The following is a 21,477-nucleotide window of genomic DNA, read 5'->3' as shown; positions in this document are numbered from 1 at the left end:
TTCTGTTGATTTGGGGTGGAGAGTTCTATAGATGTCTATTAGGTCTGCTTGCTGCAGAGATGAGTTCAATTCCTGGATATCCTTGTTAACTTTCTGTCTCGTTGATCTGTCTAATGTTGACAGTGGAGTGTTGAAGTCTCCCATTATTATTGTATGGGAGTCTAAGTCTCTTTGTAAGTCTCTAAGGACTTGCTTTATGAATCTGAGTGCTCCTGTATTGGGTGTATATATATTTAGGATAGTTAGCTCTTCCTGTTGAATTGATCCCTTTACCATTATGTAATGGCCTTCTTTGTCTCTTTTGATCTTTGATGGTTTAAAGTCTGTTTTATCGGAGACTAGTATTGCAATCCCCGCTTTTTTTTGTTCTCCATTTGCTTGGTAAATCTTCCTCCATCCCTTTATTTTGAGCCTATGTATGCCTCTGCGTGTGAGATGGGTCTCCTGAATACAGCAGACTGATGGGTCTTGACTCTTTATCCAGTTTGCCAGTCTGTGTCTTTTAATTGGAGCATTTAGTCCATTTACATTTAAGGTTAAGATTGTTATGTGTGAACTTGATCCTGCCATTATGATATTAACTGGTTATTTTGCTCGTTAGTTGATACAGTTTCTTCCTAGCCTCGATGGTCTTTACATTTTGGCATGTTTTTGCAATGGCTGGTACTGGTTGTTCCTTTCCATGTTTAGTGCTTCCTTCAGGGTCTCTTGTAAGGCAGGTCTAGTGGTGACAAAATCTCTAAGCATTTGCTTATCTGTAAAGGATTTTATTTCTCCTTCACTTATGAAACTTAGTTTGGCTGGATATGAAATTCTGGGTTTAAAATTCTTTTCTTTAAGAATGTTGAATATTGGCCCCCACTCTCTTCTGGCTTGTAGAGTTTCTGCTGAGAGATCTGCTGTTAGTCTGATGGGCTTCCCTTCGTGGGTGACCCGACCTTTCTTTCTGGCTGCCCTTAAGATTTTTTCCTTCATTTCAACTTTGGTGAATGTGGCAATTATGTGTCTTGGAGTTGCTCTTCTCGAGGAGTATCTTTGTGGCGTTCTCTGTATTTCCTGGATTTGAATGTTGGCCTGCCCTACTAGGTTGGGGAAGTTCTCCTCGATGATATCCTGAAGAGTGTTTTCCAACTTGGTTCCATTTTCCCCCTCACTTTCAGGCACCCCAATCAGACGTAGATTTGGTCTTTTTACATAATCCCATACTTCTTGCAGGCTTTGTTCATTTCTTTTTCTTCTTTTTTCTTTTGGTTTCTCTTCTCGCTTCATTTCATTCATTTGATCCTCAATCGCAGATACTCTTTCTTCCAGTGATCGAGTCGGTTACTGAAGCTTGTGCATTTGTCACGTATTTCTCGTGTCATGGTTTTCATCTCTTTCATTTCGTTTATGACCTTCTCTGCATTAATTACTCTAGCCATCAATTCTTCCACTTTTTTTTCAAGATTTTTAGTTTCTTTGCGCTGGGTACGTAATTTCTCCTTTAGCTCTGAGAAATTTGATGGACTGAAGCCTTCTTCTCTCATCTCGTCAAAGTCATTCTCCGTCCAACTTTGATCCGTTGCTGGCGATGAGCTGCGCTCCTTTGCCGGGGGAGATGCGCTCTTATTTTTTGAATTTCCAGCTTTTCTGCCCTGCTTTTTCCCCATCTTTGTGGTTTTATCTGCCTCTGGTCTTTGATGATGGTGATGTACTGATGGGGTTTTGGTGTAGGTGTCCTTCCTGTTTGATAGTTTTCCTTCTAACAGTCAGGACCCTCAGCTGTAGGTCTGTTGGAGATTGCTTGAGGTCCACTCCAGATCCTGTTTGCCTGGGTATCAGCAGCAAAGGCTGCAGAAGATAGAATATTTCTGAACAGCGAGTGTACCTGTCTGATTCTTGCTTTGGAAGCTTCCTCTCAGGGGTGTACTCCACCCTGTGAGGTGTGGGGTGTCAGACTGCCCCTAGTGGGGGATGTCTCCCAGTTAGGCTACTCAGGGGTCAGGGACCCACTTGAGCAGGGAGTCTGTCCCTTCTCAGATCTCAACCTCCGTGTTGGGAGATCCACTGCTCTCTTCAAAGCTGTCAGACAGAGTCGTTTGCGTCTGCAGAGGTTTCGGCTGTGTTTGTTATTGCCCTGTCCCCAGAGGTGGAGTCTACAGAGACAGGCAGGTTTCCTTGAGCTGCTGTGAGCTCCACCCAGCTCGAGCTTCCCAGCAGCTTTGTTTACCTACTTAAGCCTCAGCAATGGCGGGCGCCCCTCCCCCAGCCTCACTGCTGCCTTGCCGGTAGATCACAGACTGCTGTGCTAGCAATGAGGGAGGCTCTGTGGGTGTGGGACTCTCCCAGGTGTGGGATATGATCTCCTGGTGTGCCTGTTTGCTTAAAGCGCAGTATTGGGGTGGGAGTTACCCGATTTTCCAGGTGTTGTGTGTCTCAGTTCCCCTGGCTAGGAAAAGGGATTCCCTTCCCCCTTGCGCTTCCCAGGTGAGGCAATGCCTCGCCCTGCTTCAGCTCTCGCTGGTCGGGCTGCAGCAGCTGACCAGCACCGATCGTCCGGCACTCCCCAGTGAGATGAACGCAGTACCTCAGTTGAAAATGCAGAAATCACTGGTCTTCTGTGTCGCTCGCGCTGGGAGTTGGAGACTGGAGCTGTTCCTATTCGGCCATCTTGCTCCGCCCCCCCCTAGTTCTTTAATCAAACAAAAATCTAGGTGCTGCTATGAAAGCATTTTGTATATATAGTTAACATGTACAATCAGTTGAATTTAAGTAAATGAGATTTTTCTTAATAATGCAGGGCCTCATCCATCAGTTGAAACCTTGGGAGTAAAAACTAAGGTTTCTTGGAGAAAAAATTCTACCTCAAGATTGCAGCACTAACTCCTGTGTGAGTTTCTAGCCTGCTGGCCTGCCTTAACGATTTCAGAATTGCCAGTTCTCATAGTTTCATGATTCAATTCCTTAAAACAAGTATTTGCAAAATTTAGTGTTCACTGAAAATATTGCTTCTAGAGGAAATTCATCGTTAAGGTCAGAAGATTTTGAAAATTAAAAAAAAACTCAACAAATTTTGACGTATTAAGCCATGTGCTTATGGTAGGGTGTGGACCTTTTTCCTGATAAGTTGAATCAACTTGATTTGGAGTAACAAGTAGTTCTTAGTGAATAGTTTGTCCCTGGTCTGTGGGTTGTTCTGTTTAAGTGGAAGTTAATAGAAATATCCTAACGCAACAACCCAGACTAATATTATCTCATAAGAGTAACTGATATTTAATTTTACTTGACGTAGTTACCTTTCCAAAGGATTATTGTGACTTCACAACAACTTAATGTTTTGTCTATAAATGTATTAATTTATTCATTAAAAATTTATTGAGCACTTACTATATGCCAGGCATTGGGTGCTGGGAATACACTCTTGAATGGGTAAGATCCAGACCCTGTACTCATGTTGCTAACAACCTGGTAGAAAAGAGAAACAAAACATGTGTGGGAAACAGTAAAAATAATTACAACAAACAGAAAAATGGAGTATATTAGTCTTTATAAGGACAGCTCCTATACTGGAATTCTTGAGAGAAAAATCTGTTGTGACTCAAGTTAGACACAAACATCTGAAGTACATGCACCTGTCAGGACAAAGGTTTACTCCTCCAGGAACACGGAAGACTGGCATCTCACTTAGGACTGAGAATAGAATCACATATACTAAAAGAGAAGTGACTCTGAGAAACATGGTCTGAGTAAAGGCCTGCAGCTTAAAATAAGTGTGATAATGGTAAGTATTGTAACCCTGACTCTCATTAAAAAATGGTAATCAGCTACCATGGTTTGCCTCTATGACAAACAGTATGTTTGCTAAGTTTGGTCATACAGAATCATTGAAAATTGATTATGCACATAATTTTATGAGACAGACATGGCAGAGGAAGGATTTTAATCAAAGGAAAATAAAATCAAGGGAAGATTGTACATCTGTGTAAATATCTATGAAAAAGTGCGTTTCCCTCCTCACCTCCAAACAGTAGCTAAGTTAACCCAAGCCTGACAGTGTTCTCAAGTGGAACAATATGGTACCTATCTCAACAATGTATTGTAAAAAATAAATATGTGTAAAGCTGTAGTAATCAAAACAGTGTGGTATTGGCAAAATAATAGACAAATATATTAAGGGAACATAATAGAGAGCTCAGAAATAGACCCACATGAATATAGTCAACTCATTTTTGACAAAGGAGCATAAGCAATACAATGGAGCAAAGATAGTCTTTTCAACAAATTATGCTGAAATACTTGGACATCTACATGCAAAAAAACAATGAATCTAGGCACAGACCTTAGTCCCTTCACAAAAATTAACTCAAAGTGGATCAAAGACTTAATTGTAAAATGCAAAGCTATAAAAATCCTAGAAGGTAACATATGAGAAAAACCTGCATGACTTTGGGTATGGTGATGACTTTTAAAATACAACACTAAAGGCAATCCATGAAATATATAATTGATAAACTGAACTTCATTAATATTGTAAACTTCTCTTTGAAAGACAATGTTAAGACAATGAGAAAAGAAGCCACAGACTGGGAGAATTGAAAAGACAAACCCACAGACTGAAAGACACATCTGAAAAAAGACAGTTATCCAAAATGTACAAAGAACTCCTAAAATCAACAATAAGTAAACTCAAAAATGGGCCAAAGATCTTAATGGATAACTCACGAAAAACATACAGATGGTAAATTAGCATATGGAAAGATACTTTATATCATATGCCATCAGGGAAATGCAAATCAAGGCAATGAGATTACTACTACACATTTATTAGAATGGCCATAATCTGGATCACTGACAACACCAAATCTTGGAGAGGATGTGGGGCAAGAGGAGCATTCACCTGCTGCTGGTGGAATTGAAAAATGGCACAGTCACTTTGGAAGATAATTCAGTGGTTTCTTACAAAACTCAACATACTTTTACCATGAGATCCAGCAAATAATTATATACTTCTTGATATTTACCCAAATAAGTTAAAAACATGTCCACACAAAAACCTGCACATAGACATGTATAGCAGCTTTATTTATAATTGCCATAATGTGGAAGCAAAAAAGATATCCTTTGGTAGGTGAATGAATAGATAAACTGTGGTACATCCAGACAATGGAGTATTACATAGTGCTAAAAACAAGTAAGTTATCAAGCCACGAAAAGACATAAAGGAACATTAAATGCATATTGTTAAGTCAAAGACAGCAATATGAAAAGACTGCATACTGTATAAATCCAACTATATGACACCCTGGAAAAGGTAAAAACTGTGAAGACAGTAAAAAGATCAATGGTTGGCAGAAATTGCCAGGGATGGAGTTCTGAATAGGTGGAGCCGTGAGGACTTTTATGGCAGTGAAAAAAACACCATATAATATAATGATGGGTACATGTCATTATACATTTGTCTAAGCTCATAGAAAGTACAACACCAAGAGTGAACCCCAATATAAACTATGGACTTTGGGTGATAATGATGTGTTCAATGTATATTCATTGTAACAAATGTAACACTGATGGGGGATGTTGAAAATGGCAGAGGCTGTGCATGTGTGAGGGTAGGAGGTATATGAAAAATCTCTGTAATTTTGCTATGAACCTAAAACTGCCTTAAAAAATAAAGTCTTAAAAATAAATATAATTATAATGATGCGGTAGAGAATAATCTGAGTAAATGTAACACGGCCAGAAACTGCAGTGCGTGTAAGTTCAGTGGTGCTGGAAATGCTAAATTGAGTCTGGGAGAGGTGACAGGAGGTGGCTGAGAGTCAGAAAGAAGTTGAACTGTCGAAAACGTATGTGCTCTACTTAGGAAACTCAGACTTCATGGTATAGTGGATGGGGATCTGATGAGGGTTCTCAAAAAGGAAGTACTATGAATAAATTTGTATTTTAAGTAAATTTCTGAAATAGTTGTGAAGGGGACGGATTTTAAGGGACAAAACCAGGAGCAGAAAATTAGTACCTAAGTAACAGCAATGATCCATGGGAAAGAAAGGACCTAGGGTAGAAAGAAAGGAAAGGGATGGAGAAGACATGCTAAGTTTTAAAATGTATAATTGAATTTGGGGAATGAGGGAGAAGAAGAAGTCAATAATGACATACATATTCCTATCACTAGTGGGAACTCTGAAAAGCAGAGGGACTTGAACTTCCTACAAAAGATTAATGAGTCTACAGTGGGTATCACTGATGCACATCTTTAGCAATTAGCTTGCAAGACAAGATAGGTTTTATTCTCTTTATGTAAACTACTTCTCAATTAAGCATCAGAATTTCCATAAGTTTGGGTTTATCATGCATCATACTAAGATAAATTTGAGTTCTACTCCAGTCATTAATCACTGTGTGACTTTGAGTTAGTTACTTAACTGTTTTAACTTTCATCCCTTTAAATATCAAATAAAAATATGGAAGATCTATTAAATGAAAGGAGATATATGAAGGAAGCGTGCAAAAAGTTAAAACCAAAAAAACAAAAATCTTTACCTTAGCATGAATTTTTCCCAAACATATAGAAATACATATATTAAATATGGATCGATATATCATTGTGATCAAGAGAATTAGTACTAAAATCAGACTAATAAGGAACAGACCCTGGTTCTGTCACTTTTGATGTGACTTTTAGCAAGTTATAAAACTTTTCAAGCTTTAATTTCCTCTTTTATAAAATGAGGAAAATAATGGCACCAACCTCATAAGTTTGATGGGAAGACAGTAAAATTATAAAAGTATTTAAAATAGTTTCTTAAATTCAATATACACTAAATATTGAATATCATTATGAATTCATAAATTTGTGTGTATGCATAGATAAATATATGTATACATATAGGCATACTTATTAGACTTAATTATATAAAATTGCCAATATTCAACCATTTTGACTCACAAAAATGGCAACAGCCTATAATCAGGACAAAAACAAGATAATCAAGTCACCATCTAGATGCACTGGTTGACTTTATTGTCTCACTTTTGCTGATTTTCTTAGGCAAGCACTGGCTGCAGGACACAGTTGAACTTATTATCCAGTAGATTATTATTTGTGCACTCTATTTGTTAACAGTCATGAGAGAAGATATAAAGAGTACAGATTGAAGCTGACAGTACTATTGGATCCCAATGCAGAGCTGCGTAACCTTGGACAAGTTACTTAACCTTTCTAAGCCTGAGTCACCTTCTCTCTACAATGAAAAAAAAAAAACTATAAAATTGTTGTAAGTATTAAATGAGATAATGCATGTAGAGCACATAATACATAGGCCAGCAGATAATGAGCACTCAATAATGTTATCTGTTAGTACACAAATTAGTAATTACTCACTCAAATTTGATTTTCTACAGATGACATTGTATTTTCTGTCTTGCAACATTTTCCCTTCCCTCTCCTTCCCTCACCTCCTCTGCTCACTCCTTTTTTCCTCTTCTCTTCCCTGACCTCCTTTCTCTTTCCTTGTCTTCCCTTTCTTTTCCTTTCCTTTTTAATGAGGAACCACTGGGACTAATTATGATCTGTATTTGAATTATTCTGGATATATGTGTCTATTAAAGAACCTTTCCTGGAAAATGATACATTGTTTTATATATATCTGAATATACATATATACATTTTAATATATTTATATATTTTATATATAGATATATACTACATAAAATTCTACTGTTTTTAGGTATGAGATACCTGTGAATTTATTTTTGTAAGTATGATTTACATGAACAATGTTCCTTCTCATTTTAGAAAAGGAAAATACTAATATTATACTAATCTGCACCCTATCTGTTTGCTTATAAACGTATTTAATAAAATAAGAAAATTTGGAACTGTTGGGATCAATAAAGAGCATTATACCCAATCCCTGAAGAGAGAAGGACTTAATTGAAGTCTGAATGTATTTAAGAGAATATGTAAGTGGCCCCAGAGAGGGCAATATGACTGAATAAGGAGGGATGCACATTTAAAAGGCTAATCTTTTGGAAATAGTCCCTGTTAGCTCCGACTGATGCATCCTTACCTCTGTATAGTTTACCCATTTGTCATTTGCCCTACCCTGATCCATTGGCACAGCTGTGGCCAGTGTGAAGCACAGTGGCAGATGAACTCACTTGAGCGGCTTTGAGGGTTTGTATCTGCAACTGTGAGGACCATGTTAAGTAAACATTGGGTGTACAATAAGTGATATTAAGTTAATCAAGTGACTAGTAGGGAGACTGGGCATAGCTTTGACAGTAATTTTCTCTAGATCTGTCTTTTGACCTCTGATTTGAATGGTGAGAGGATGTTCATGGTTTCAGAATGTGCAAATGTAGGAAACAGTGGATGAGCCCCAAGGGCAGTCCCCACATGTGGAGAAGGAAGCCCAATGACATAGGGCTGGGATATATCTGAAGCAACAGAGGGTGTCTCTAAATGGCTGTCTGCAGCCAAAAAAAAAAAAAGTTTTGACTGTGGGCTTCTGCTGTTTCAACACAGTCCCTCTGCTACGTGCTGGAGCAGGGCCACAGAGGAAGGGGACCTATGAACCTGAACTTCAAGGAAAGGAAAAATAGAGAAAGGAGGAAGAGAAAAAGAAAGAGAAATAAAAAAGAAAGGATACCTGGAGGCAGTAAGAAACTGTTAAGGACATTAGAGTTGCATTTTCTCAAGTGGAAGACAAAATCAATTTTTATTTGGTTTGTTCAGGTTTTGCCTGTTTGTTTCTGTTTTACCTGGTACAAAAAGGTGAGATGTGTTGCATCAGATGCAGGTAGAAAAATAAGTTAATAAGTGAATGAATGAATGCATGTACTAATAACTAAATTGAGTCCATTATAAGACGGGTGTATTTCATACACAATCAGAATGAATTTGAGCAAACATGAAACTTCTGTTCTATCTGGAACTAGAAAGGGTCCCTATAGACAAGGAAGCCTGGGTATCTTATATATCATGCAGGTGCTCCTGATTGAATCTGCTTAGGAATGGGGCTTGCCCCAGGATTGAACAAACCATTATTTGACGTTTCTTAGCTCGTTGTAAGAGACATTTAGACCAAATTTTTAGCAAGATAAATATTGTCAAAATTATGATCAGGCAAATTATGGAAGAACAAAAATGGTTGATGCTAATTGCCCAAATATGTCTTAATGGATGAACTCAAGACATGAGAAATAAGAAGGCCAGTGTTTGGAAAGCTATTGAGTGGTCTACAATAAATTTAACTACCTGTGATCAGGACCTTGCAGATTCAGTTTATACACCCTGCTTTCCTTTGCTCTTATATTGAAATGAGAGCTTGTACCTTAGAATATATTGTTAATGAGACTGGGCCTATAAGCATATTCTTGGATTTTTTAAATAATTAGGGTATAGGAAAGTACTAATATAGATAATTTTTTCTTTGAGGGAAAAATTCTGTATCTAAAGAAGGAAAGGAAGTAAGATGATTAATACTTATTTAAAAAAAAATAAACTGCCAAAATAAGGAAATGCTTTGGTGCTTCCTCAGTCATGGGTTCAACTTTAAAGATAGTTATGGGGTGGATTTGGGGCCTGTTGAAAAGAATGATCCTCTCCATTTCCATCACTGTCCAAATGAGTCATAAATCAGCTGATTGGGTTCTCATCTATTTCTAGGATGATAGAGGGATGATGATAGGATGGGTCACTTGGTGTAATTATTGAGAATCCATTCATTTATATAAAAAAGAACAAGGAAGAGTTGTCATTATCCGTAAGATCCCCCCTCTCCTCTGTTTTTAACCTTTTAAGTAATGGAAAGCTATTAGAAGATTTTGTTTGCCTCATCCACGGGTTGAAAAATCATCTCAATGTGGAAGCTGATCTTTGCCAAATGAATATGGAAAATACCAATGTTATTATAAATTCTGTTTATTCAGAGGTCTTGCCAGTGAGTGAACTCCATATAACCCAGAACATATACCTTAATACTGGTCCTCTGCAGTGGAATACTACCTAGGGAACTTAAGGAAATGCTCACGTAACATTATGTTCTAAGTAAAAGACAAACAGATTTAGGCTATGCTGGAATTGATTGTAAGATGCTAATCTAGGTCCTTTCCTATAAACAATCTTGGAGGATTGAAATGTAATCCTGTCTTAGATTGATACAAACTCCGTTGCTTTCTTCAATGCCATGACTCAGGATATTTCATATATTAGAGGGTTTTTTTTTTTTTTTTTTGAGTCTCACTCTGTCACCCAGGCTGGAGTGCAGTGGCATGATCTCAGCTCACTGCAACCTTTGCCTGCCAGATTCAAGCGATTCTCCTACCGCAGCCTCCTGAGTAGCTAAGATTACAGGCACATGCCACCACACCCAGCTAATTTTTTTTTTTTTTTTTTTTTTTTTAAGTAGAGATGGGGTTTCACCATATTGGTCAGGCTGGTCTCAAACTCTTGGCCTCATGATCTACCCGCCTCGGCCTCACAAAGTGCTGGGATTACAGGCGTGAGCCAAGATGGTTTTTAAAATTAACTTGAGCAATCTTTAAAATCCTAGTAGCTGGTCCAAAATAGTATGGCTGGAATGCATATGTGCTCACATCTGTAGCTTTTACCTCAGTGCTTTGTGTTGCAGCATTGGCATTAGGGTTTCCAAAACCTTACCATGATACTAGAACAGCGGTGACAAAGTTTATTCTGTAGAACTCTTAACTAGTTCCACAAATTGTTAAACAATCTTTATGTAGAATAAACCATTCTACTGTCAAGTAAGTGTGGGAGAACGCTTACCCTCAATTCTTCATTTGTTGTGCCATAATGCACACTGATGTATTAAAGATGCTCTAGGATTCCCGAGCAAGATGGCCAAATAGGAACGGCTCTGGTCTGCAGCTCCCAGCGAGACCAACACAAGAAGGCAGGTGATTTCTGCCTTTCCAACTGAGGTACCAGGTTCATATGGTCTTCACAACCCATAGACCAGGGAGATTCCCTCGGGTGCCTACGCCACAAGGGCCCTGGGTTTCAAGCACAAAACCGGGCAGCCCTTTGGGCAGACACTGGGTTAGTTGCAGAAATTTTTTTTTTCTTACCCTGGTTGTGCCTGGAATGCCAGTGAGACAGCACTGTTCACTTCTCTGGAATGGGGACTGAAGCCAGGGAGCCAAGTGGTGTTGCTCAGCAAATCCCACCCCCACGGAGCCCAGCAAGCTAAGATCCACTGGCTTGAAATTGTCACTGCCAGCACAGCAGTCTGAAGTCCACCTATGATGCTCCAGCTTGGTGCAGGGAGGGGCATCCACCATTACTGAGGCTTAAGTAGGCAGTTTTCCCCTCACAGTGTAAACAAAGCCACCAGGAAGATTGGACTGGGCAGAGCCCCACCTCAGTGCTGCAAAGCCACTGTAGCCAGACTGCCTCTCTAGATTCCTCCTCTCTGGGCAGGGCATCCCTGAAAGAAAGGCAGCAGCCCCAGTCAGGGGCTTATAGATAAAATTCCCATCTCCCTGGGACAGAGCACCTGGGGGAAGGGGCAGCTGTGGGTGCAGTTTCAGCAAACTTAAACATTTCTGCCTGCCAGCTCTGAAGAGAGCAGTGGATCTCCCAGCACAGTGCCCAAGCTCTGCGAAGGGACAGACTGCCTCCTCAAGTGGGTCCCTGACCCCTAGGCCTCCTGATGGGGAGACACCTCCCAGCAGGGGTTGACAGACGGCTCATAAAGGAGAGCTCTGGCTGGAATCTGGCAGGTGCCCCTCTGGGACGAAGCTTCCAGAGGAAGGAGCAGGCAGCAATCTTTGCTGTTCTGCAGCCTCTGCTGGTGATACCCAGGCAAACAGGGTCTGGAGTGGACCCCCAGCAAACTCCAGCAGACCTGCAGAAAAGGGATCTGACTGTTAGAAGGAAAACTAACAAACAGAAAGCAATAGCATCAACATAAACAAAAAGTATGTCCACTCAAAAACCTCCATCTGAAGGTCACCAACAGCAAAAACCAAAGGTAGATAAATCCATGAAGATGAGGAAAAATCAGTGCAAAAAGGCTGAAAATTCCAAAAACCAGGGCACTTCTTCTACTCCAAAAGATCCCAACTCCTCACCAGCAAGGGAACAAAACTGGACAGAGAATGAGTTTGATGAATAGACAGAAGTAGGCTTCAGAAGGTGGGTAATAACAAAGTCCTCTGAGCTAAAGGAGCATGTTCTAACCCAATGCAAGGAAGCTAAGAAAATTGATAAAATTGCTAACTGGAATAACCAGTTTAGAGAAGAACATAAATGACCTGATGGAGCTGAAAAACACAGCACGAGAACTTCGTGAAGCATACACAAGTATCAATAGCTGAATCGATCAAGTGGAAGAAAGAATATCAGAGATTGAAGATCAACTTAATAAAATAAAGCATGAAGACAAGATTAGAGTATAAAGAATGAAAAGGAATGAATAAATCATCTAAGAAATATGAGACTATGTGAGAAGACCAAACCTATATTTGATTAGTGTATCTAAAAGTGATGGGGAGAGTTGGAAAACACTCTTCAGGATATTAACCAAGAGAACTTCCCCAACCTAGCAAGACAGGCCAACATTCAAATTCAGAAAATACTGAGAATACCACAAAGTTACTCCTTGAGAAGAGCAATCCCAAGACACATAATCGTCAGATTCACCAAGGTTGAAATAAAGGAAAAAATGTTAAGGGCAGCAGAGAGAAAGGTCACATTACCCACAAAGGGAAGCCCATCAGACTAATAACAGATCTTTCTGCAGAAACCCTACAAGCCAGAAGAGAGTGGGGGTTAATATTTAACATCCTTAAAGAAAATAGTTTTCAACCCAGAATTTCATATCCAGCCAAATTAAGCTTCATAAGTGAAGGAGAAATAAAATCCTTTACATACAAGCAAATGCAAAGGGATTTTGTCACCATCAAGCCTGCCTTACAAGAGCTCTTGAAGGAAGCATTAAATATGGAAAGGAAAAACCGGTACCAGCCACTGCAAAAACAACCCAAAATGTGAAGACCATTGACACTATGAAGAAACAGCACCAACTAATGGGCAAAATAATCAGCTAGCATCATAATGACAGGATCAAATTTACACATAACAATATCAACCTTAAATGTAAATGGGATAAAAACCCCAATTATAAGGCACAGACTGGCAAATTGGATAAAGAGTCAAGACCAATTGATGTGCCATATTCAGGAGACCCATCTCACAGGCAAAGACACACATAGGCTCAAAATAAAAGGATGGAGGAAGATTTACCAAGCAAATGAAAACCGAAATAAGCAGGGGTTGCAATCTAGTCTCTGATAAAACAGGCTTTAAGCCAACAAAGATCAAAAAAGACAAAGAAGTGTATTACATAATGGTAAAGGGATCAATGCAACAAGAAGAGCTAACTATCCTAAATACATATACACCCAATACAGGAGCACCGGGATTCAAAAAGCAACTTCTTAGAGACCTACAGAGACAGACTCCCAAACAATAAAAGTGGGAGACTTTAATACCCCACTGGCAATATTAGACAGATCAATGAGACAGAAAATTAACAAGGATATTCAAAACTTGAACTCAGCTCTGGACCAAATCGACCTAGTAGACATCTACAGAACTCTCCACCCCAAATCAACAGAATATACATTCTTCTCTGCACCATATCACACCTATTCTAAAATTGACCACGTAACTGGAAGTAAAACCCTCCTCAGCAAATGCAAAAGAATGGAAATCATAACCAACACTCTCTCAGACCACAGTGCAATCAAATTAGAACTCAGGATTAAGAAACTCACTCAAAACCACACTACTACATGGAAACTGAACAACCTGCTCCTGAAAAACTACTGGGTAAATAGCGAAATTAAGGAAGAAATAAATAAGTTGAAACCAATGAGAACAAAGACACAACATATCTATCAGACTCTCTGGGACACACCAAAGCAATGTTTAGAGGGAAATTTATAGCACTAAATGCCCACCGGAGAAAGTAGGAAAGATCTGAAATTGACACCCTAATATCACAATTAAAAGAAGTAGAGAAACAAGAGCAAACAAATTCAAAAGCTAGCAGAAAACAAGAAATAACTAAGATCAGAGCAGGTCTCCTTCAGTGAAGGAGATACAGACATGAAAAGTCCCTCAAAATTCATTGAATCCAGGAGCTGGTTTTATGAAAAGATTAGCAAAATAGATAAACCACTAGCCAGACTAATAAAGAAGAAAAGAAAGAAGAATCAAATAGACACAATGAAAAATGATGAATGGTATATTACCACTGATCCGACAGCAATACAAACTACCGTCAGAGAATACTATAAACACCTCTGCACAAATAAATTAGAAAATCTGGAAGAAATGGATAAATTCCTGGACACATACAGCCTCCCAAGACTAAACCAGGAAGAAGTTGAATTCCTGAATAGACCAGTAACAAGTCCTGAAATTGAGGCAGTAATTAGTAGCCTACCAACCAAAGAAAGCCTAGGAACAGAGGGATTCAAACCTGAATTCTCCCAGAGGTACAAACAGGACCTGATACCATTCCTCCTGAAACTATTCCAAACAATAGAAAAAGAGGGACTCCTCCCTAACTCATTTTATGAGGCCAGCATCATCCTGATACCACAACCTGGCAGAGACACAACAAAAGAAAGAAAATTTCAAGCCAACATCGCTGATGAACATCAATGCAAAAATCCTCAATAAAATACTGGCAAATTGAATCCAGCAGCACATTAAAAAGCTTATCCACTATGATCAAGTCAGCCTCATCCCTGGGATGCAAGGCTGGTTCAATATACACAAATCAATAAACTTAATCCATCACATAAACAGAACCAAAGACAAAACCACATCATTATCTCAATAGAAGCAGAAAAGGCATTCCATAAAATTCAACACTCCTTCTTGCTAGAAACACTCAATAAACTAGGTATTGATGAAACGTATCTCATAATAATAAGAGCTATTTATGACAAACACACAGCTAATGTCATACTGAATGGAAAAATGCTGGAAGCATTCCCTTTGAAAACTGGCACAGGACAAGGATGCCCGCTGTCATCACTCCTATTTAACAAAGTATTGGAAGTTCTGACTAGGGCAATCAGGAAAGAGAAATAAAGGATATTCAAATAGGAAGAGAGGAAGTCAAATTATATTTTTTTGCAGATCATGTGATTGTATATTTAGAAAACCCCATCATCTCAACCCAAATCTCCTTAAGCTGATAAACAACTTCAGCAAAGTCTCAGGATACAAAATCAATGTGCAAAAATCACAAGGATTCCTATACACAAATAATAGACAAACAGAGAGCCAAATCATGAGTGAACTCCCATTCACAATTGCTACAAAGAGAATAAAATACCTAGGAATACAACTTCCAAGGGATGTGAAGGACCTCTTCAAGGAGAACTACAAACCACTGCTCAAGGAGGTAAGAGAGGACACAAACAAATGGAAAAGCATTTTGTGCTCATGGATAGGAAGAATCAATATCGTGAAAATGGCCATACTGCCCAAAGAAATTTATAGATTCAATGCTATTCCCATCAAGCTACCATTGACTTTCTTCACAGAATTCGAACAAAACTACTTTAATTTTATATGGAACCAAAAAGGTGTTGGGAGAATAAGCTAGCCATATGCAGAAAACTGAAACTGGACCCCTTCTTTACACCTTACACAAAAATTAACTCAAGATGGATTAAAGATTTAAATGTAAGACAGAAAACCATGAAAACCCTAGAAGAAAACCTAGGCAATACCATTACGGACATAGGCATGGGCAAAGGCTTCATAACTGAAACACTGAAAGCAATGGCAACAAAAGCCAAAATTGACAAATGGGATCTAATTAAACTAAAGAGCTTCTGCACAGCAAAAGAAACTATCATCAGAGTGAGCAGGCAACCTACAGAATGGGAGAAAAATTTTGCAATCTATCCATCTGACAAAGCACTAATATCCAGAATCTACAAGGAACTTGAACAAATTTACAAGAAAAAAAACCAATTCTATCTGAAAGTTGGCAAAGGATATGAACAGTTTTCAAAAGAAGACATTTATGCAGCCAATAAACATGAAAAAAAAAAAGCTCATCATCACAAGTCGTTAGAGAAATGCAAATCAAAGCCACAATGAGATATCCTCTCACGCCAGTTAGAATGGTGATCATTAAAAAGTCAGGAAACAACAGATGCTGGAGAGGATGTGGAGAAATAGGAACACTTTTACACTGTTTGTGGGAGTATAAATTAGTGGGAGTATAAATTAGTTCAACCATTGTGGAGGACAGTGTGGCAATTCCTCAAGTATCTAGAACTGGAAATACCATTTGACCCAGCAATCACATTATTGGGCATATACCCAAAGGATTATACATTATTCTACTATAAAGACACATGAACACGTATGTTTATTGCAGCACTGTTCACAATAGCAAAGACTTGAAACCAACCCAAATGCCCATCAATGCTAGACTGGATAAAGAAAATGTGACACATACACACCATGGAATACTATGCAGCCATAAAAGATAATAAGTTCATGTCCTTTGCAGGGGTGTGGATGAAGCTGGTAACCATCATTCTCAGCAAACTAATACAGAAACAGAAAACCAAACACCGCATGTTCTCACTCATAAGTGGGATTTGAACAATGAGAACACATGGACACAGGGAGGGGACTACCACATACTGGGGCCTGTCAGGGGGTGTGGGTCAGGGGGTATGGGTCAAGGGAAGGGATAGCATTAGGAGAAATACTTCATGGAGATGATGGGTTGATGGATGCAACAAACCACCATGGCACGTGTATACCTATGTAACAAACCTGCATGTTCTGCCCGTGTATCCCAGAACTTAAAGTATAATTTTTTTAAAAAAAAAAGATGCTCTAATAAAGCTCCTATTTAAAATTCAGCCTTTCAATGTTTCTCAAAATTATTTGAGCAGAGAACATTTCCTCTCAAAGTGTATGTATTAAAATCTTGTAGAAAAAATACACTATGGAACACAGTTTGTGAATGCCATGCTAAATGAGTCAAGTAATTGATTAGGGATGTGAATGGAAATAAAGTTTCTTAAACATTCCAATAATTATTTTTAAAAATAATTGTAAGTTTGATTTTAGATTCAGGGGTTACAAGGGGAGATTTATTACGTGGGTATATTGTATGGCTCTATGGTTTGGGATACAGATTATCCCATCACCCAAGCAGTGACCCTATAGTACCCAATGGGTAGTTTTTCAGCCCATGTTCCCCCTCCTCCGCCCTCTCTCTAGTAGTCCCCAGTGTCTGTCTATCTTATATTAAGTTTCAACAAAAATAAGTAATGGGTAAAGGGCTCCCTAGGCAGTAAATGGTACTGGAATACCATACTGATTAGCCATATGCAGAAGAATGAAACCGGACCCCTACTTTTCACCGTATATGAAAATTAACTCGAGATGGATTAAATATTTAAATGTAAGACCTCAAGCTATACAAATTCTGGAAGAAAACCTAGGAAATACCATTCTGGACATTGGCCTTGGTAAAGAATTTATGGCTACGTCCCCAAAAGCAATTGCAACAAGAAAAAAGATTGACCAAGTGGAACAAATTAAACCAATGATTCTTTTACCTCCTTGCATTTGTGCATGCCATTTCTTCTCCCTGAAATGATAGCCTACTGTTAGCAACCCACCCTTGGCCTTGCCTTATCCTTATGTTGAATAAGACCATTCAAGTTCCAGTTTAAAAGTAATCATTGTGAGAAACCTTTTCTGATACTTCAAGACTGCATTGAGTGTCCCTCCTCTGATCTTTTCTAAAACTGCGTGCTAGCTTTCTATCAGCACTTGCAACTTATTCATTTCTTTTTACTTGAAGAAATTACAGTTCCTATTGTAAACCCATTGTCTATTATAAGACCTTGTAAATGGATGAGTGGGTAAAGAAAAAAGAAAAAAAAAGATTCAGGGAAGTATATCCTAAGATAAGTTTTGCTGATCAGCAAAGGACATAAAATCCTAAGAAGAGAAGTTAGGGGAAATCAGAGAAAACCATAGCTTCCTGTACCATTGGAAATCTGTCCCACAGAGAATAGATATCATGAAACCCTTAAAATGACGGAATCAATTGTAGAGGACATTAAAATCTTAATCATGTGGGTAAGGAAACTCGGGATAATATATCCACAAGTTGCTTACTAATCTGCTTTAGAGGGAAGCCATGTGGATAGCTTGTCTTGGATTCCAAAGCAAACAGATGTTCTTTCTTTCACAGTGGTGCCAAGCCACTTATATTTTCTTTCTTCTAAAAGCCAATAGTAGTACACACAGTACAAAAGGAATGTTATGTGTTTTCATGTAAAAGCAACTACAATGTTTACATAGTCAATAGACTGCAACATTTCCAGAAACAAAACACAGTGAGTAGAATTAAGAAAATGACTGTCCCTCAGGAAAAGCAAATATCACCAGTGAATTAGTTAGAACACTGGTGACATGGTTCCATGGACCAAGTTGACTAAGGGCTAGTGGTGAGATTAATCCCTGCAGCAGGGAATAAGAGTTTCTCTCTTTAAATGTTTAAATTTGACCCAAATAGACATCTTGCTCTGAGTAAAAGTAAAACCAAAGGGTCACCTATAGACCTTTTCTGTTGTCACTAATGTCTAGTCCCTCAAAAGCTCAGACCTGATGCATGAGAATAGGCTCCTATGTGGTTTTCTCAGCAGTTTTTCCCTTTATTTTGTCCTACAAATAACAAACTCAATGCAGAACTTAAGAACCTAGGCTGTGCCTGGTTCAGAAACCTGCTCTTTCATCTTCTACTTCTGTTACTTGTACAAGTACCTTAGCCACTTTATTTCTCGGTTTGCAAATCTGGAAAACTGGGATAATAATAACATTACATGCATCATAGAGTATTGTCAGGACTGAATTAGTTATGAAGTGTCCAGCACTTACAATAAGTACCAACTTTTAGCTAATATTAATTTCATTAGTATTAACAATGTTAATATTTTATCACCATAAATCAGTAATGGCACTAACTCCATCTCCTACTCAAAATTTCCTAAGATCTTTTCATGTCTAAATTTCTAATTTGGAAGTCTTCTAGCTCATACCATACTTCATATGCGACAATTCTTTAATATTCAATTTGAAATCCATCCTGGAGATCCCCTAAATATACCCCATGCTTAGCCCTTAGCCCAACCTTGAGGCTTTGTACACATGGCTCATTTTTTATAATATACCATTTCTTATTCCTAACTAGTCAATTTCTATCCGTTCTTCAAGATCTAGTTATAATTTAACTTTTTTGGAAGTATCCCTCTCCTGTCTCTGTAATCATGATCCCTTATCTGAGCGTAGCATTGTGTCACCCACTGACATTGATGTATATTTCACATAGACATATCTGAATACATTCTCCTTGAAAATATGAACAAGAACACCACTATCCTTGAGAGTATTGAAATTATCCTGAGGTAGCCACAGTATGGGTGGAGAAGGTGATAAATTGCCCTACTCTATTTTCTTGTTTGGTTTACGTCAGTTGGCTGTTTTATAATGGGCACAATCTTATTGGCTTTGTTCCAAATACTGCACCCACTTGCAAAAGTGAAGGCAATAGGAAGAGATAAAATAAATGGAAATATTATAGCACTCTTTAATAAAGTGGCAAATATCTGTCCCTTGATATTATAAACCTTGTTTGGAAGCAGTAAAAAAATGATGTTTGAATATTTAAGAGTGGCAATGTGATGATTTTATCATTGGGGTTTGTTTTGTTTTATTGGGGAAATTGCAGATTAGTATTTCCAACCTAAAAAGTAACATCTTATTCTATGAATTCTTCCCCATTTTCTGTGAAAATAATTACCAATTAATTCCTTTTTTTTTCTTATTTTTCCCTTCCCCTGTCCTTCTCTACTGGGGCCTGTGATAGAAAATTTATGTATTTTTTCTAACTAGAAATATAACTTTATTTGGGAAAGGCTATGGACCATGTTTAAACCCATTTACCCCATTTTTTTAGAGTTGATGAGGGGGAGGAAAATGTCTTCCCTGTGTGTCAATTGACTCCAGAACACAAATAGGAAACAAGAAAGTGAATTCTAAGACACTTAGGAAAATTGCTTTCTCTTGTAGACCGATGTATACCGCTTCTCTGATATCCCAGCTTGCGTCCTGATACTTTCTGCAAAGAGTTATCTTCAATTATTGCCCACTCCTGTGAGCTTTAAATTGCTTATTATTGAAATTTTATTACTTAGCAACTAATTACATACTGTCTTGCACTGTTCAATTCCATGTGGTAAGTCAGTAGCCTGGAAATCCTTCTTAAATCTTCTTATAAATTTTTAAACTTTTTTATCCCATAACATACTATTTCTTTTATATTCTCTATATTAGTCACCACCATTGCATTACTACCATCACTATATGAGTTATGAGTCTCATCAGTTCTCACCTTCAAAGGCCACCCAACAGGTCTCCTGGCTTTAGTCATATTTGCTCACATTTGTCTTGTACTCTGACCTCTCAGTGATGTTTGTAATTTACAGATTTAAATATATAATTCTTCTCTTGAAAATTACTCAACAGAGAATAAAATCCCAATGTAGAATGGTCTACAAGAACTTTCATGCAATGGGATCTGCCCAGCTGCCAAGCCTTGTCTCAGATCAGTACTGTATTCTCCCACACTACACTATTTCTTATAACATAATACAGCAGCACTGAATTAACTGCAGCTATTGTAATAAGGTATATGCACTTGAGCCTCTGTGTTTTTATGTATTCTGTTTCTTCTACTTGGAAAGCCTCACTACTTAAATTTTCCCTCCAAGTCTTTGCTAAAATGCCCTCTTCCCAAGTAAAGTGTCCCCTGATCACCCTGAAACTTAGATGCTATTTCGTCCAATTTTCATACATTTTTGTATTTCCATTGTAACAAATTTCTTCTGTGCAATTGAGTTTTCAGTTGTGTGTTCTCAATTAGCATTTGGGACAAGCACTGTGTCTCCTCTGCTTAGCACAGCATCTAGCACATAGAAGGCATTCAGTAAATATTTATAGGATAAATGAATATCAGATCTTCTCACTTAAATTGTATCAACCTGGAAACAATGGCCATGGTATCCCTCTCTGTGCCCAAATCAGTATTGAATACTTGGGAGAAGCTTCGTAAGTACTTTCTGATAAATAAATTAATTCAAGTGACATAAATCATAAGACACTCTCTAATTTTATTTCTTTTATTTATGATTGCTTCTCACATACAAGAAATACACAAAAAATATGAGACCACAGCCAAGGCAAAAAGTATAAGTGACAATATTACAAAGTGTTTTATTCTCAAGAAAGGCAATTTCACTATTATCCATTGTACTATTCAGGTCATAGGCATGGGCAAGGACTTCATGTCTAAAACACCAAAAGCAACGGCAACAAAAGCCAAAATTGACAAATGGGATCTAATTAAA

The 21,477-nt window shown here is 38.2% G+C and overlaps 1 protein-coding gene across 4 annotated transcripts in view; it reads right to left on the bottom strand.

Moving 5' to 3' along the window:
* Positions 1-21,477, bottom strand: part of CHRM2 (cholinergic receptor muscarinic 2) — a 157,304-nt gene that overhangs the window by 29,358 nt on the left and 106,469 nt on the right. For 2 of the 4 annotated variants that reach the window (XM_005550871.5, XM_005550872.5), the window contains exon 3: positions 3,367-3,444. The exons of the other annotated variants lie outside the window; for them this stretch is intronic. The gene's annotated coding sequence lies outside the window, so the exon portion shown is untranslated. The remainder of the gene's footprint in view (positions 1-3,366; positions 3,445-21,477) is intronic. 4 annotated transcript variants of the gene reach the window in all.

The sequence above is a fragment of the Macaca fascicularis genome, chromosome 3, assembly GCF_037993035.2.
Source record: "Macaca fascicularis isolate 582-1 chromosome 3, T2T-MFA8v1.1".
In the NCBI taxonomy this organism is placed as follows: Eukaryota; Metazoa; Chordata; class Mammalia; order Primates; family Cercopithecidae; genus Macaca; species Macaca fascicularis.
This window is presented reverse-complemented; position numbering and strand designations above follow the sequence as displayed.